General features: G+C 49.4%; 1 pseudogene; it reads left to right on the forward strand.

Annotated features, from left to right (window-relative positions):
• The first annotated feature begins 6275 nt into the window (after nt 1-6275).
• Nucleotides 6276-8888, forward strand: LOC142437810 (large ribosomal subunit protein uL22 pseudogene; annotated as a pseudogene).
• The last annotated feature ends 8551 nt before the right edge of the window (nt 8889-17439 follow it).

Here is a 17439-nt window from a genome sequence, read left to right on the forward strand (position 1 = left end):
CCGTGGCTTTTTATTTTTTTAATCACTTTTTATTGTGAATTTCTGGCTTATAATCTTCCAAACCATTTTGTGAGAGTTAAACTACTCTGTCCCCTCCTTACAGAAGAGGAAACTGAGGCAAACCTCACTCTTCCAACCTTACACAGCCCGTCGCTGGCAGAGACAGGGTTCAGACCCTGGCCCCGGGTCCTGGAGTGGGCGTGTCTCACCCCTACGCTATGCTGCTTCTGCCGCTAACACTGCAGCGGATGTGGAGGGGGGGGAAGAGAGTTGCACAAATGGCAAGTGGCAGCGCCCGTCGGACATTCGATCGCACTGACAGTCAGACATCACGAGGCAACAGGACTTACATTTCCAGTCTTAAGACGCGCACTTTGAGAAATGTGAGCACTCGATGCTGGCAGAGGGCTCCTTGGCTCGTCGAGTGCTCGACTCCAGGGATCCCCCCTTCCTGCTGGGTGCCAAGTCAGTTCCCAGGGATCCCCCAAGCACAACCATGAGCCATCACCCAGGCCCGCACCATCCTCACAGCCGTTTGGATGCTTGAGCCCACTGTTGCGCCCCTGTGCCAATCCAGCCCCTCCAGGGCCTCCTCCTTTCTCATTGGCCCCCACCTGACCAAGCACGATGCCCTTCTCCAGGGCCTGATCTCTCCTGACAACATGGCCAAAGCACAGGAGCCCAGGCCCCTCCATCCTTGCCTCTTCGGGCTGCGCCTCTTCCAAGACAGATGTGTTTGTCCTTTTAGCAGCCATGGCACCTTCGAGCCATCAATGCTCAAGGAAGCAGCAATCACGAGGTCAACCGACACATTGTATTAAGTAAATCTGCCCCACAAGACCTGTTTAAAGGGCCGGAAAAACAAGGATGTTATTTTAAGGACCAAGGTACACCTGACCCAAGCCATGGTGTTTTCGATCACGCATATGCATGTGAAAGCTGGCCACTGAGTAAGGAAGACTGGGGAAAACCGAAGCATGTGAGCTCTGGTGTTGGTGAAGATTATGGACTCTATCCTGGCCCTTCCCAAATGTTCTCAAACCTGACTGGGTCACTCAGGCTGGCTGGTCAGATGGAGGCTGCGGTAGTCACATAATTTCGTGTTAACTTGAAGACCCCGCTGCCTCCACCTTCTGGTTGCTGACCCAGCTGAGACCTGCGCCAGCCCTGCGATGCTTCCACGGCCACTGGATCCACAAGACCTTTTACCCACCAGCCTGCGATCTTCCTGCATTCTGCAGCTTTGCAAATGTCTGCGTGAGTCTGAAGGGGGACTTACGGCCTAGTTTCGGACTTATGGACTTGAGCTGGGACTGGGTTGGCATGTTTTCCTGATGCACACTTACTTCTTGATATAAAGCTCTCTCTTACACATATATGAGTGTCACTAGATTTGTTTCTCTAGTCCGCCTTGCCTCACACAGAGGCCAGATGGAAACACCGCCCCACCCCCAAGTCTACGTATGGCCCTTGCCCTTCAGGTCTAGAACTGAATTCACCTCTGGCCTGTAATTATCAACCCTTTAAGATGAAAAGGGCAGCATTTTCCCACAGACTCGATTCAGAGGGTTAGGAGGGAGACAGGGAAGAGGTGGGCGAAGTGACGGTGCATCTCGGGGACTGTAGTGCATGAGTTGAATCAGAATGTGTATGAATTGCTGAATGCAAAAATACTATGTACTCGGTAAATCTTCACTGGATTAACAGTACAAACATATTTTTTTAAAGTCTCACAATAAAAAGGTAAGCCACAGTGCTTGCACGCATGAGCACTGTATAGTTAGCTCTTACCCAGGCTTGGTGTACACACACACACACACACACACACACACACACACAGGTTTTTCGCCCAGTATACGTGCTACAATGAAGGGAAAACAAACAAACAACTCACTGCCATTGACTCGATGCGAACTCATAGCAACCCTACAGAACAAGGTAGAACTGCCCCTATGGCTTTAACTCCACAGGTGTGGGAAACTCCCCTCCTTCTCACAAGGAGCAGCTGCTGGTTTTGAACTGCTGACCTTGCAGGTAGCAGCCCAACTCCTCATAACTACTATGCCACCAGGGCTCCGGCAACAGAGTCCTTGTTAGAGCCTTCAGTAGCTACCCACTGCTTTTCTGATAATGGCTCAAGTCTGTAACAAGGTCTGGGACTCACCCCCTGCCCTTCCCAGGCTCCCCAGAAGACTTCCTTCATCTTTGCTCAGCAGCCACATAGTCCCCTCAGGACTGGAAACACCAGGTTACACAGCTTTCTCCACCAGCGCAGCCCCAGGCCAGGGGGCATCGGGCATGGAATTTACAGTACCCATAACCCCAGGAGGTGCTTCTTTATCACCCTGCTTAGTACTTAGAGCCATGCATCGATTGCTGTGACCGCCTGGTTAATTGCCATGTCTGCCTCCACAAGCAGTTCATGCAGCCCATGGCCAAGCTCAGGACAGTTCATGTAGCCCACGGCCAAGCTCAGGACAGTTCATGTAGCCCACGGCCAAGCTCAGGATAGTTCATGTAGCCCATGGCTCAGGACATCGAAGGTGCTCGACAAACATCTGTCAAATGGAATGAGTGACTGAAAGGGAGGGGAAAGGCCATCTCCGATGTGCCTACTGGTGGCAAGGTGAAACTGGTGGGCTCCCCTTTTCAACACAGCAATTAAAGAGTGTGTATTAAAGAAAAGAAGTTTAATAAAAGTCTGTTATGTCCCTAACTCCAGTGAAGAGCACATCATGACTAATAGCATCATCCTATTTTCATGTAATTAGTAACTGTACTTAACAAGGCAGATGGGTGGCCCAAGGGACTATGAGCTGCGCTGTAACGGAAAGATCAGTGGTTCCCACGAAGACAGGCCTGGCAATCTGCTTCCACAAGCTCCCAGGCTGCGATCCCTGTGGGCACTTGGACTATTTACACGTGGAGCCATCCCGAGTTGCATCCAACGCGATGGCAACAACAGGGACTACTAATACAACCTCCAAATCCCACTGAGGAGGGTACCATTGGATCACAGCAGAAATTTGTACACGCATGCTACGAACAGCCCAAATGTCCATTAACCAGAGAGGAAATGCAGAACTCACTGTATAGCCACACAATGGAACACTGGCACATCCCACCTGGTTGATCTTCAGGAAAGAGGCCGTGCAAGGGTACACACTGCACAACACCACATAGGACAGTCTAGTCTAGCACTGGCCAAGCCAACCTACAGACCTCGGTACGGTGGAGGCTCCAGTGGGAGTGAGGGGGGGGGGGGTTGGAGGATGAGAAAGGGCACACGGGAACTTGCTGAGTGATGGGAATGGTCCTGCTTCCTGACTTGGGGGGCAGTTAAGCAGGCACGTGTATTTGTCACAAGTCACTGGACGGAACACTCACAGTCTGCGCTGCTTAGCTCTACCCCGATGAAAGGGACTTGGGGAAGCAGAAGAGGGTGTTCAACATGGTGGCTAACACCCCGAGGAGCCAGCTGTCTGTAGAGTACAAGTGCTTTCAACGCCAGACCGTGGATGCCAGGGAAACATGGTTTCGTGTGGCAATTACTGGAAACGCTAACGTTGAAATTCCAAGAATTATGCTTCGCATGCTTATTTAAGAATTTGAGCTTCTGTCGCACGGAGCCAACTTTGATATTTTGATAAATTACAAATAAGGAAAAACGTAAATACAGACTGTAACCATTAAGACAAAGCTTAGACCCTTGTCTAATTAAAGCCAATTCATTTTAAGTATCACATTAAATAAACTTGTTAAAATTGGGAATAAGACTGAAGATTAGATTTTGAAAGCTTGAGAGAAACAAGTCACTGACTAGGATACAGAAAAAAAAAATCTGACCTCCTCTTTCTCCCACAGAGCAGCTGATGGTCTCGAACTTCAGACCTTGTGCATCACAGTCCAACTTGTAACCACTCTGCTCCCAGGGCTCGGGCAGTACAAGCACGGGAAGAGATCAAGACCAGACAGAGTGCGTCTGCAAAATAATGAAACGGACTTTGTATGCCCAACCAGCCAGCCGACAGGAGGGCTCACAGCGAGCTGGGAAACGCTCACAACGAACAAAGTAGACAAACAAAGAGGACATACGCAGGGCTCTGCCTTTTATTTTACAGCATCTGTACCATTCATTAGATGATTAGCTGAGAGGCTAAAACCCAGAAATAAAAAGGGTTCACAATGAAGCACCACTGGAAATACAAGATTCAGCTGTGACTTTCTTTTCTCAGCTGTAACCCTCGGGGGTGAAGAAGGCAGAGGGAGGCAGCCTGCAGGTCTGGATGAAGCCCGGCGGGGCAGTGTGTGGTTAAACAGCTCTCTCACCGCAAACCGCTATGAGCAGGAGGATTCTGGGTTTTGTTTTCCAAGTAGAAAGAACAGGAGTCTCTTTTTCCTTATGATTGGAGGAGTGGAGGGTGGGTGTGACCTGCCCCCCACCCAGAGATAAAGTCCCACAAGTAACCAGGAAGATGGACATGTTGCCAGGGGCCTGTGCCCTGCTTGGGAGATGTCTGAAGACAGGTGTTTGAGCAGTGTCCCTAAGAACAAAGGGGGTGGGGCTGCTGAGGAGCCCCACCTGAGGAGGACTGTCATTATTCACTTCGTAAGCATGCACCGAGGAGCCTGGTGGCCCAGCAGAGACTCGTGGGCTGCGCTGACCACTTTGAAACCCCCAGGCGCGGCGAGTAAAGAGCCAGCCTTGGAAACCCACAGGGCAGACCAACTCTGTCCTGCAGGGTCGACTAGAGGGCAGTGCGCTTGGTGTTGGTTTGGAGTTGCAACCCACCAACGGCTCTGCTGGCGGATGATGAGAGCTGGTGCAGTCTGTTTCCGCAGTCGACAGCCCACCCAGCACTCTCCTGCAAAGAGCGACCCTCTGGAAACCCTCTGTCCTACAGGGCTGCCAGTCGGAATCAGTGCCACCGCAGGGGGTCCGGTTTGGGTTCCGGATCCACCCTTCCCCCTCCCTTGTTCTTCCGGGGCGGGGGGGGGGGGGGCGCGCTTCCTCCTTCGCCAGCCTGTCCAACCGAGGTATCCTAGTCCCCTTTGCCCAACATGTTGAGTTTCATCGGCTCCAAGTGAGGCGGAAGGCTAGAGAGAGGCTTGGACTGCCAATAAGCAGCCAGCTTTCTCACCCAAGGGAGCGAGGACAATACACAAAAAGAAGAGAGGGCCCCCATGGTACCGTGTGAGCTCCAGTATCATCCTTACCTTTTCAGTTAAATGACTAAGGGGGTAAAAACGAACCCCCCCAACCTACCTTAATAATTTTTAAAAATTATATAAAAAATCAACCTTTTAAGTTGATTGACACTAGGTTTCTGGCATTTGCACCTGGATGAATATACCCTTTTCTTGGACAAGAGTTTCAGTGTTCATGGGGGAGGGGACAGGGTCACAAGGGGAGTGGGGTCATCCGAGCAACTTCCTCGTCCATCAAGAGAAGGGCGATGAAAAGGCGCTCAGGGCCTACACACAAATCACCGGCTACAAGGATGGGCTCATGACCGTTCTGAGAGGCCAAGCGCTCACCACTCAGCCCTCAGCCCTCTTCAGAGACCCAATCCAGGCCGGCCGGCCCAAACCACCAAGCACACCATGCTGACAGCCGGCTCGCTGCTCTCACGTGGGTGCGCATCGGCCCTGGCGATTTCATTTTGAGACAAACTTAATATTTTGAACCCTTTAGCCCCGACGCCAAATGATGATCCGGAGCTCTCCCGAAAGCTTAACTGAAGCAGCTGCACGCACAACGGTCCAAGTCTAACAGAGGTTGAAGCAAAACGAACTGCTGTCTTCTCAAGAGATTACGACAGCAGCCCTAAAGCCCAGAGCCCGCTGCTCCGGTCCAGGAAACGCTAATCAGCTGGTCACAGATAGTAATACCCATCTTGGGCTGAAAGAATGTAGAATCTGTAAATGCATGAATCAGAAAGAGGCTGACGTTACATCGTGTTGTCGTATAAAAATAGCTAGCTTAAGCGAGTCTTTGAGTCTCAAGCACTGGGCCTCCTCCAGGCAGCAAGAGCAACACCTCAAGACGTTTCCTGTCTTCCCACAAGCACTTTCCAATACCTACTGTGTGCCCATGGCCTGTCCTTTTTCTCTGGGCACCAAGGCCAGACCTCGGCTCCCGCTGGGACCACAGCAGGCAGCATGGCGAAGACAGAGACTGCTAGCTGAGCATTTGCAAGAGTTATTCCTGCATGACCTCGCCCAGAACCCACCGCTCTTCCTCTAACTGTAGCGGCCTGAGGTGACCTGCCAAAATGGCTCGCTACTCACTTGACCCACAAAACCAAACCAAATCCTGCAAATCAAGAGGCTCGGACCTCCGGGTCTACTTCAAGAACACCAGGGAAACTGCCCAGGCCATCAAAGGCATGCACACCCGGAAAGCCACCAAACACTTGAAAGAGGTCACTCTGCAGAAGCAGTGGGTGCCCTTCCGAGGGTACAATGGTGGCGTTGGTAGGAGTGCCCAGGCCAGACAGTGGGGCTGGACCCAGGGTCGGTGGCCCAAAAAGAGTGCTGAATTTTTGCTTCACTTGCTTAAAAATGCAGAAAGTAATGCTGAACGTAAGGGTTTAGATGTGGAATCTCTGGTCATTGAGCACATGCAGGTGAACAAAGCCCCCAAGATGCGCCGCCGGACTGACAGAGCTCACGGTCGGATCAACCCACACATGCACGCCCCGACCACACTGAGATGGTCCTGACCGAGAGGGAACAGATCGTTCCCAAACCAGAAGAGGAAGTTGCACAGAAGGAAAAGATTTCCCAGAAGAAACTGAAGAAGCAAAAACTCATGGCTCAGGAACAAAGTAAGCTTAAAATAATAAAAGTTAAAGCAGTAAAAAAAAAGGGGGGGGTTATTCTTGCAGCAGGAGTTGGTGCTCCAACGCCGCATCTCCTCCCTTCCTCCTACTCCACCCACCGAGCGCTCACCTCACACAGGGGGAAAGCAGACCCCAACCAAAGGCCATTAGTTGGCATGTGGAACATCACCCAGCCTCATTTCCTTTCTGTAAAATGCACCCAATAACCAACACTCAAAGCCACCGAGTCAGTTCTGACTCCTAGCGACCTGATGACAGGAGAGAGCTGCCCCGTGGGTCTCTGAGATGGTGACGCTTTACAGGGGTTTCTCATCTTTCTCCTCAGGGTGGCTGGCGGTGTCCAAATGCGGGCTTTGTGGTCAGCGGTCCAACGTGTAACCGACCACACCGCCAGGGTGCCCTTCTGCCAAACAGGAATAAGCCAAATCAAAGCCACTGCCACGGAGTTGATTGCAACCCTTAGTGACCCCCCAGGCCAGGGCAGAGCCCCCACAGGGTTCCCAGAGGCGACACATCTTTACAAAAGCAGATTCGCCTCCTAGCCTTTCTGCCCAGGAGCAGCTAGTGGGCTGGAACTGCTCACCTTGTGGTCAGCAGCCCAGCCCTTAGCCCAGTGCTCTAAAGGCACTGGGTCGCCAGAGGAACACAGTGGGCTCATGGACGTACAATGTGCAGCTCAAGGTCAGGTACAAAGAGAGTGCTCAACGGAGTCTGTCCGTGCTCCCAGTGGTTAATGGGCTCTGCCGCCCATGCCGGAAAGCCTTCGTCAGCACACCTCAACTTCAACACACACGGGCGGCCAGGGTTTGGAAATGACTCCGTGGCATGGTTTGGGCTGATCATCAGCAGGATATGAGGAGGCTTTACGCTCTTATATGGAGCCCTGGTTAAGTACAGTGGTTAAGAGTTGGGCTGAGAACCCCAAGGTCTGAAGTTCAAAACAACCAGCCGCTCCTAAGGAGAAAGACAGAACTTTCTACTCCTGTAAAGAGTTACACTCTCGGAAGTTCTCTGGAGTAGTTCTACCCTGTCCTGCGGGGTTGCTATGTGCCGGCATCGGCACGATGGCGGCGAGTCTGGAGTTTTTAAATCTCTTGGTAGTCTTACCATTCCACGAGGTCCACAGGAGAGACGTGGTAAGACTTTCCCCCTGGTCTGCTTTCAGAACATACACTCAAGACAGCAGAGTTGCCCTGCAGCTCAGGGGAAACCTTCAGCCAGGAAGCAAGCTGTGCTTGAGGGCTGGGTTCTTACCAATACCAGCTGGACCCTTCAAGTTCTGACCACTCCCAGCAAGGTCGCTCGGAGTACCTTCATTGTGTCGAGAAGACCCAGTAGGAGCGGAGAGATTAAATACCTCGGCCAATGTCCCATCACCAGCCAGTGTCAGACCTGCCTTCAAAGTTCAAGTTCCTTTCCCATTCTATTTCCCAGCCCGCCTAACAGCAAGCGCTCAATCGTTTGATAAACAAATGACAACGAACCAAAAAGATTACTTCAAGATCTTGGAAAAACAAAACCCCAAGTAACCAAGGCAAGTCCTCTTGGGGAGAGAGGGGGGCTTCATCACCCCCATGGCCCAACCATTGATGCTCCTGCACCCTCTGTTCCCAAGGACCTGTCCTGGCAATCCTGCCTCTCTCACGGCCACAAGCCAGTGAGGGCCCTTAGGACCGGCTCCCACTGCCAACCTTCTGCCCCCAACCCTCCCGCCCCATCCACCACTGCACACATCGCATCTCGGCTCCAATGACAGGCATCTCTTTTGGGAGGCAAGTTTCCTAAACTCTGACAGCAACGCGCAACACCTGGGGCCGGCTTACCCTCTAGTGGGACCCAAGAGTCAAGGCAAACAGATGGAGGAAGGGGATGTGACGCAACCAGGCCTCCTGCACCACAGCCGGGCGGAGGCGGTGCGCGGCCGCCGGGACCCGCAGCGGGCTCTCCGCCGTGGCGCCTCCGCCTCCCCAGGGTCAGGCCGGGCAAGGCCGGCCCGGAGCATCCCGGGCGAGGGCGCCGGTGCGGGCGGCTGTGCCGTTTTGAGGGGAAAGGCGCAGCAGGCGGGTCCCGGGCCGAGCCCCGGGCGCCCACGGCTCCGGTCCCTCTCCGAGGAGGCGGCGGGGTGGCAGCGAGGCGGAGGAAGGGTCCTCGGTCCCCAGCCGCTGGGCGCCGGCGGGCGCGCGCGCCCGAGCATCCGCGCGCGCAGACGCAGCCCCGGCGTGCACGCGCGCACACGGGCCCGCGGCGCCCCCGCGGGCAGCGGCCGCCGCGCCAGGTGCGGTCCTCCCGCCCCGCGGCCCCGCGCGGCCCCGCGGCCGCCGCCCCCCGCGCCCCCTCCCGTCCCCTCCCGTCCCCTCCCCGCAGAGGCGGCGTCTCCGCCGGGGCAGCGAGGGCGGGGCCGAGCGAGCCTCTTACCGGGTCTTGCACGGCCTCGGAACCCCGCCCGGGCCCGGAGGTGGCCGCCGCCGCGGAGACCCTCCCGCGCCCGCCCGCCCGCCGCGGCGCGGAGCCTCTACCTGCAGCCGGGAATCAATGGCCCGGTCGCGGCCTGGTGACATCACGCACGCGCCGCGCGGGGCGGCCACGTGACCCCTTCCTGCCGCTTTTGTTTGCTGTCGGGGCGGCCCGGCCGCCGTCGCCCGTCTGCCCCGGGGCCCTGCACCGCGGACGCGGGCACCTGGTGTTTGCTCGCGGCCGGCGTGAAGCGCCCAGTCCGTCATTCAGTCCCCGAATCGGCCCGAAGGCCTGAAAAGGGATGTAGTCGGTGCAGCCTTTGAAAAGAAAATGTTGTTTTTAGTGGGCCGCCAAGTATAGGTGCAGTGTATGTAATCAGTGGGCCACCCAATTCTACGTAATGACTTTGTAAAAGTAGAAGCAGCAGCCTCTAACTAGTAACCCTACCCAAGACTCAAATGTTACCCATAATTTTCATCTCCCTGGAAGAAACACTGCATCCTCTCTCTGCTTCCCCTGCAGAGTAGCCCTGTGGGGGGAGGTCAGATGCTCACAGGCATCCTCCCTGAGGGCCTGAGAGTTGCCAGACTGCAGTGGGCCCCACTCTCTGCTGTTAAAGACAATAGACGCCCGCAGACAGCTATTTGGTTCCAGTAGGTGGGGTTTGCACCCTACTGATAATGGTTCCTATGGAGATCTAGGGAACAGGTCAAAGTTAAGCTGCCATCCTCAACCTAGGATCCTCCCATCTTGTCACATGTATAACCCCAATCCCTCCTCTTACTATTGCATGTATGTCACTAGATCACCCCCCTCTCATTACTGTATTACCTATAGGACAGCCCCTTCCAGTGACGTATGTCCTCACCTGTAATTAGGGGGCTTGCATGTCCCCAGAGAATATAAGAAGCCTGGGCTACCATTAAACTCTCTCTCTCTCTCCTTCCACGTGGACCATCAGCGCGGCTGAGGTGAGCATGCTACTATGAATCATGTCTGACTCCATTTATTAAAATACTTCACTTCTATCTCTCATGCTCTCAATAACTTTACTATGATCTTTACTTATTGTCGCTGTACAATTGCGCCTACCGGACCCGTAATGATGTGTTAGGGACTGGCTTCCCCTGACATAGGGCGCCCATTACGTGGGCCCTGTAGGAAACGAACTCTTTTGAGTTATATCTCATGTAACAATTTTACGGCCTCATCGGACAGTGAGGGTGAATCGGGACATTTTTTTGAGTTTATTTTTTAAGAGTGTTTTTTAGTCCGAGTGAGATATGGGTCAGGCAAAGAGCAAGGATACAGAGTATGGTATCACTCTTTGCCACCTCTTGAAGAAACAAAATGTAGGGGTAACAAATAAGAAAATGAAAGAGTTTCTTCAATTGGTAAAGAAATTTAATCCTTCTTTTCTGGAGTCAGGAACCTTTGATATGGAGATCTGGGAAAAGGTAGCCATTAACTTAAGAAAAGCTCACAGGGAAGGACAGGGCATACCCTTGGAGACCTGGGAGCTGTGGGTGCAGATTGAAGCAGTGTTGGAGCCGCTGCAGGGTGAGAGAAGGAAGGATCAAGACCAGCAGAGTAGTGAGAAACCTCTAAGCTACGCAGACTTAAATCAGGTGAGAAGCAGGCAGAATGAGTTTCAGGCAGATGAGAAAATTTTAGGTGTAGCTGGGAAAATGAAGTTTGAATCAGGAGATAGCAGAGTAGAAGCATCTGCCCCGCCAGAATACTGCGCAGGGTATCAAAATACTATCAAGCAGGCCAGTGCTGGAGGAGATGAGATTAGATCCAAAGGAATGCAAATAGAGAGATTTAACCTAGCAAGTGAGGCTGGGAAAGTGAGAGGCAAAGTACCTTTGCTCCCAAGAGTGGGGAAGAGTATAGCTCAAGAAGCAGACTTAGAATTCAGAATGGCTTATCCTGTTACAATTATAGACAGGGAGCCCAAGCAGCACCCAGAAGGGAGTCAAGAAAGGCGATACACTGCCTTTCCCTTTAAGCTACTGAAAGATCTTAAGCAGGCAGTCAATGATTATGGCCCAGACTCATATTTTGTAATTAGCATGGTGGGGGCCTTAGCAGAGTCCGAGAGCTGGACGCCTACAGACTGGAGAGTTGTAGTGAAAACTTGCCTTTACTCTTCAGAATCCTTGCAATATCTAATGCTGTGGAAGGAAGCAGCCCTTGCACAAGCTCAGAAGAATGCTGAGGATGGGATAGATATAGGGGTTCATCAACGGCTAGGAGATGAGAATTATATCACAGTTGAGTCTCAGCTACAGTTTATTGAACAGACAATAGGACAGATACGTGAGGTTTGCTTAAGGGCCTGGGAAAAGATAATTCCATCAGAAGAGAGAAAGCCTAGTTACAAGGCTATAAGACAGCGGAATGGTGAGCCTTATGCTGACTTTGTGTCCCGACTGGAAGATGCTATTTCTAAGTGTGTGAAGAATGTCCAGGCAGTAAGAGACCTAGTGCATAAGCTAGCTTATGATTTCTCCAATAAACACTGTAAACATGCCCTACGTCCCTAAAGGGGAAAGGGCACCGTGCTAGATTATCTCAGGATATGCAGGAATGTAGAGGCAGAGGAACACAAGGCAGACCTCATGGCAGCTGCACTGGCAAATTATATTAGACCTAGAAGAGAGTGCTTTAACTGTGGGAAGACAGGCCATCTTCAAAGAGAGTGTAGGCAGAGCAGGCTGCGACCTATGTCCGAGCATGGGCCAGGGCCATCGGGATCGGGTTTAAAAGAACCTGAACTCTGCCCCCGCTGTAGTAAGGGGACTCATTGGGCAAGCCAATGTCGTTCAAAATTCAACAGTGAAGGGTTGCCATTAGCAGAGGCTTCCTGGCGGAAAAATAGAGGAAGGAGCTTGATACAGACCCCACCCAGCAGAACATGGGAGGAAAGGTGTCTGCCTGCCAGAGCAAAGATCTTAAAGAGAAACTGCAGGCATCCCCCAGCCTCACAGCAGGAGACCAGACCTAGCCAAACTTGCCAAACCCCAGCCCCTGTTCTGGCTGCTATAACCTTGATTAACCAAGAGAAGGCTCCGGAGCCCTCACAGCAGTTTGCTGATTCTAAAGAACTGGAGCCTCTTATTGAAAGAGTAATACAGTTTTTATCAGGAAGTTTTCACCTAAGTACTGAAGAAATTAAAGTTGATACTGGAGTTGATCAGAGTTGTGAAGTAAAGCCAAAGCTGTAATTGAATCAGAAATTAAGAGCGGTAATTGGGGTTCACTACCTAAAAGAACTATGGGATGTTTATTAGGAAAGTCTAATGTAAATTCTCAAGATGTTCTGATTGTTGCTGGAATTATCGAACAAGATTATGAAAAAGTTAAGGCAGTGATGAATTTTGATATATCATGGTTTATAAAAGAAGATCGCTTAAGCCAATTTTTGCTTCCTTGTGTTCCTAGAGTAAAAATGTATGTCTATCAGGAAAGAGTACTTAAGAAATCTGACCACCCTTTAAATCAAGGGGTCTTTTGGAATGCTGTTGTGGGGAAACAACAGCACCCCCACATGGAATTAGAAATTGAAGGGAAGAAGTTTTTAAACTTTGGCTACAGAGTCATTTCATTAGAGCATTCAGGGGGGCCTAAGACCCTCCCATTAACTTCCCCGAAATCCAGCATGAAAGGAATGAGTGAAGTTAACCAAGAGAGATGATTGCAAGGTTGTAAAATCATACAGTGTAAAAAGCCTGAAGGGCAAAGCGGCTTAATTGAGCCTGTAACCTCATTGGTAAGCTTGGAGAGAAAATGTCTGTTTGGTAAGTTACTTCAAGAACAGCTGAACAAATTTATTAAGAATTTTTTCAGTCTTTCAAAGTATAAGAAGTTTTCCCAATTAGCTCTCTTAATTCTCTGAGAGCTGGAAGCCAAAATTTACTTAACAATGGAGGCTATCTAACTAGTAGTTTTACTGATTCAAGACCTAGCAAGTTAACTGAGATTGCCAGCAATGCTTTGAAATCTGAATTGTTAAAACAAGGGCAAGAAGAGGAATCTTATGTGTGACAAATTTCATTTAGTGATTTTAACCAAAAAAATTTTCTCCTTACTAAAAGTGTGTAACAAAATTAGGGCAGATAAACACGTTTTCAATTCTACAGAGAAAATTGATCTTAAGAAGTCCCAAGGTGATGGAAACTGTGTTTGAGATCCAGGTTCATTTACCTGGAGAAAAGGCTATGCATTTATGTTTTTACAGAATAAAACTGATGGCCTTTCTTCAGAAGGACACAACCACGTTTGGAGAAAGATGGACAAGGAGGAGCTGTAGAAGCCACCCAATATTAATCATAATCCCTTTTCAGGTTAATGACACCCCAAAGGGACGGGCTATTTGTTTATATTTTCACAGGCAAAGGAGATAGGTGGATTTCTCTTCAGCCAGCAAAGCCCAGAAGAAAACAGGGAAGCTGATGTGTGACCAGACCCTGTCCTGTTACTGAAGTTACTCAAAACGTCAAGAAGACCCCGCAGATTCCTGAGAGTGGTGATTGCTGACCGCTGAGATAGTTCTTCCATTGCTGACGCTGTCTAAAAGAAACTCTGGGGCTCTATCATAACTGAACATTTTATACAATAATGACTGGACTATTAGTACAGATTGCTTTGCCGAAAGATCAAGATTTTGGACTTGTTAATTAATGCTATAATGTGATTGGAATGTAACTGATTTCTGTGTAACTCCTTACCTATATAATGTAGCATTGCATGATTGGGATTTGATTAGGAAACATTTGCAAGGGTTTAAGGGAACATTTCATTAGATATTGATCAGCTTAAAAAGGATATTTTCTATACATTCAAAGACAAGCTTGAGGCATCTCCTGGCTATGATATAATTAAGCAGTTGGTGAGTGGCATGGAAGGGTTGGACCCATGAGCTTGGGTGCATAGTATTTCACACAGCTTACCTTCCAGTCTGACTGTTTATCATCATAATTTGGGTGCATAGTATCTCACCTAGCTTAACTTCCAGTCTGACTGTTGTTTGTCATAATTGTGATGCTTGCAGGCTCCTGTCGCTTCAATAGGAAGCTGAGAGACATGAAGAGAGACCATGTTGCCTCCGTGACACTATTAAATCTTAAACATAATGCAGAGAGGGGAGATGTGGGACTCTAACACTGTAGGGAAATTAAACTGGGACTTAGTCCCTGACTTGAACAGAGGGAATCTGGAAGACTAGAATTCCATGGCTGGAAAACTGCCACTCTGCTAGTTGGGGATATAGTCCAGGTACATGTTCCTGCGGGTGTCTAAGTTTTCCACAGTTTCTCCCTTAAAGTTGTGCTGCAAAGTGAGCACATGGTTGATTCATTCTCACTATGGAAGCTGATGTTCCTATTTGGCTCTATTTTCTTCCCGCCACGGCATCCAGCCCCTCTCATACCTTCCTCCAATAGCAGATGGACATAGGGGGACTTTATCCTTCATGTCTGGATTCAAAATGTTTCTATTAAGCCTGAATTTTTGGCTATATTAATTGGATCATGAAATTTTGTCTTCACAGCTTTTAATATATAGAAAATAACCATGTCACCCATGTGGCTTTTGAATTTTATATATAAAAGGGGGACCTACTGGGGGGGGGGCAGGTCAGATGCTCACAGGCACCCCCCCCCTGAGGGGCCTGTGAGTTGCCAGACTACAGTGGACCCCACTCCCTGCTGTTAAAGACAATGCACGCCTGCAGTCATCTATTTGGTTCCTGTAGATGGGGTTTGCACCCTACTGATAATGGTTCCTAAGGAGATATGGGGAATAGGTCAAAGTTAAGCCACCATCCTAAACCTAGGATCTGCCCATCTTGTCAAATATGTATCCCAAATCCCTCCTCTTCCTATTATAGCACAGCCCCTTCCTGTGACGTATGTCTTCACCTGTAATTAGGGGGCTTGCATTAAAAATCTCTCTCTCTCTCCACGGGGACCATCAGCGGGGCTGAGGTGAGCATGTACCATGAATCGTGTCTGACTCCATTTATTTCAATAACTTTACTATGATCTTTACTTATTATCGCTGTACAATTGCGCCTACCAGACCCGTAATGATGTGTTAGGGGCTGGCTTCCCCAGACATAGCCCCGCCCTGAATTTTCATGGTTAAATGTGTTTCTTCATAGTATCTTTTTTTTTTTAGAATTATAGAGTAGCGTGATCACACATGGCTCTAAAACATTCAAACAGTAAACCAAATACAATCAGATGTTAAAGACTGGTCTTCAGACGTCCATCAATGATGCCTCGCCTGCCTACGATCTCACCAATATCAAACCACAGCCACACTTCAGTGGCCACCATACCATTCAGCAGAGCTTCCCTCACCGCTTGAAGCAACCAATCGGAGCCTAGTGATCCACTCTCTAGCTCTGAAGAGCTGCAGGGATCCCAACAGGAGTTGGCGGAACCAGCTCCACCTAGCTCAGTGCCAACATGTGGCCAACTGCGCCTTCGAATAGGTCAGTGTTTTACCATCACCAGTCTTCTCCACCAGGTGGCGGATAAGTTGGGCCATGGTTCTAGGCGAGAAAGCCCATGGCCCTGAACGGCCAGTTGAATGTCCCCTGGGAAGTGGACAGTATTCTTTTAGTGTAGTCTTGTGCTTGATTTTGAACTTCCGTCAGATGCTCAGGACCTTTTATTTTTCAGAAACGGGTAACTAAGTCATCCTTCCCATTGGATGACATTACATTCATTTTCCCTGCTAATGAGTAATCGACGGTGTGTTAGGGGCGCTTGCTTGAGTGGCGGTGTCCTAGGCTGTAACCTGTAGGAGCAGGTGCAGTCGGCTGTGTGATTTGGAACAGCCAGCCTTTCCATGAACAGCCGAGGACTTATCCGTTGGGCTAACATACTTTGCTTAGCTCATTTTCCAGCTGTTGAACATATATACACGCCTCCCTTTCCCCCCTTTGTTTCTCTCCAACACTCCTGCTAGGAGCTTTGCTTTCTGGGATCATGCAAATGTTTCTCCAGGGGTTGTTTACTACGGAGGGGAAATGACGGGTGTTGGGTATGCCACTGTTGAACTTGACATGATAGTATCAAAATAGTTAACCAAATATAACAGTTTCTACTCATCAGCATCTACATCTTCTCAACACCTCAGGCATCTGTACTTCCCACCCCCACCTTCCCCCCAATGAAACGCTCTTTATAAGTGCTGGCTACTCATTCTTTGCCAGTTATATGGGCTGTAAATTTCTTCTCCACTTTGTGACTTTTCACTTTGTTTTGATAAATAGATCATCTTAACTTTGAATTTATAAGTAGGATGTTTTTTCTTCAAAAAAATATGTAGTTTTGCTTTTGATAGTTAAATCCTTATTCTCACTAGAATTTTTTGGTTGTTTATTTTTTGGTATGGTGTAAGGTAGGGATCCGGTTTTATCTTTTTCCATACCTTGCCCCCAGCCCCAGGTTCATTTATTGACTAGCCCCATCTTTCCCAACTGATCTATTTCAAGCTTGTTAACATTCCATGTACTTCACTTTGACAGTTTTTCCTGATGCCAACATCACGCTATTTATTGTTATTTACTAAGGAAAACTTTATATTTTTCTTCATTAATGACTATCTTGGTATTTTGGGGTTTTTTATACACATTTTAGAACAAGCATCTCAAATTGTGCACACACACACACACACACACTGCATGGATTTTAACTGGCATTGCATTGACTATATTGATCAATTTGGAGAGAATTGACAGCTTCATGATGCTGAGTTTCCTATTCCATGAACAATGAATTGCTCTATTTTTATTAGGTCTTCCTCAATGTCTTTCAGTAAAGTTTATTATTCTTGAGTCTAGGTCTTGGACATGTTTTGTTGGGATTCTTCTGAGATACTCTGTAGCTTTGGTTGCTACAGTAAATGGCACCTTTTAAAATTGCACTTTAAACTTTTTTGGTGCTGGTGTAGAGAGGAACTTGAGTTTTGTATATTGAGGGTGTGTGTCCAGGCACCTTACTTTCTTCTTTCTAATTTTCCCGATGATCCTTGTGAGTTTTTATGTAAATGATCATATGAAAATACCCCGGCCTCCTGCACCGCCCCTTCCTGCACCTCTCGCCTCCCGCCACTGCCCTGGGAG

Source organism: Tenrec ecaudatus, chromosome 1 (genome assembly GCF_050624435.1).
Source record: "Tenrec ecaudatus isolate mTenEca1 chromosome 1, mTenEca1.hap1, whole genome shotgun sequence".
Classification (NCBI taxonomy): domain Eukaryota; kingdom Metazoa; phylum Chordata; class Mammalia; order Afrosoricida; family Tenrecidae; genus Tenrec; species Tenrec ecaudatus.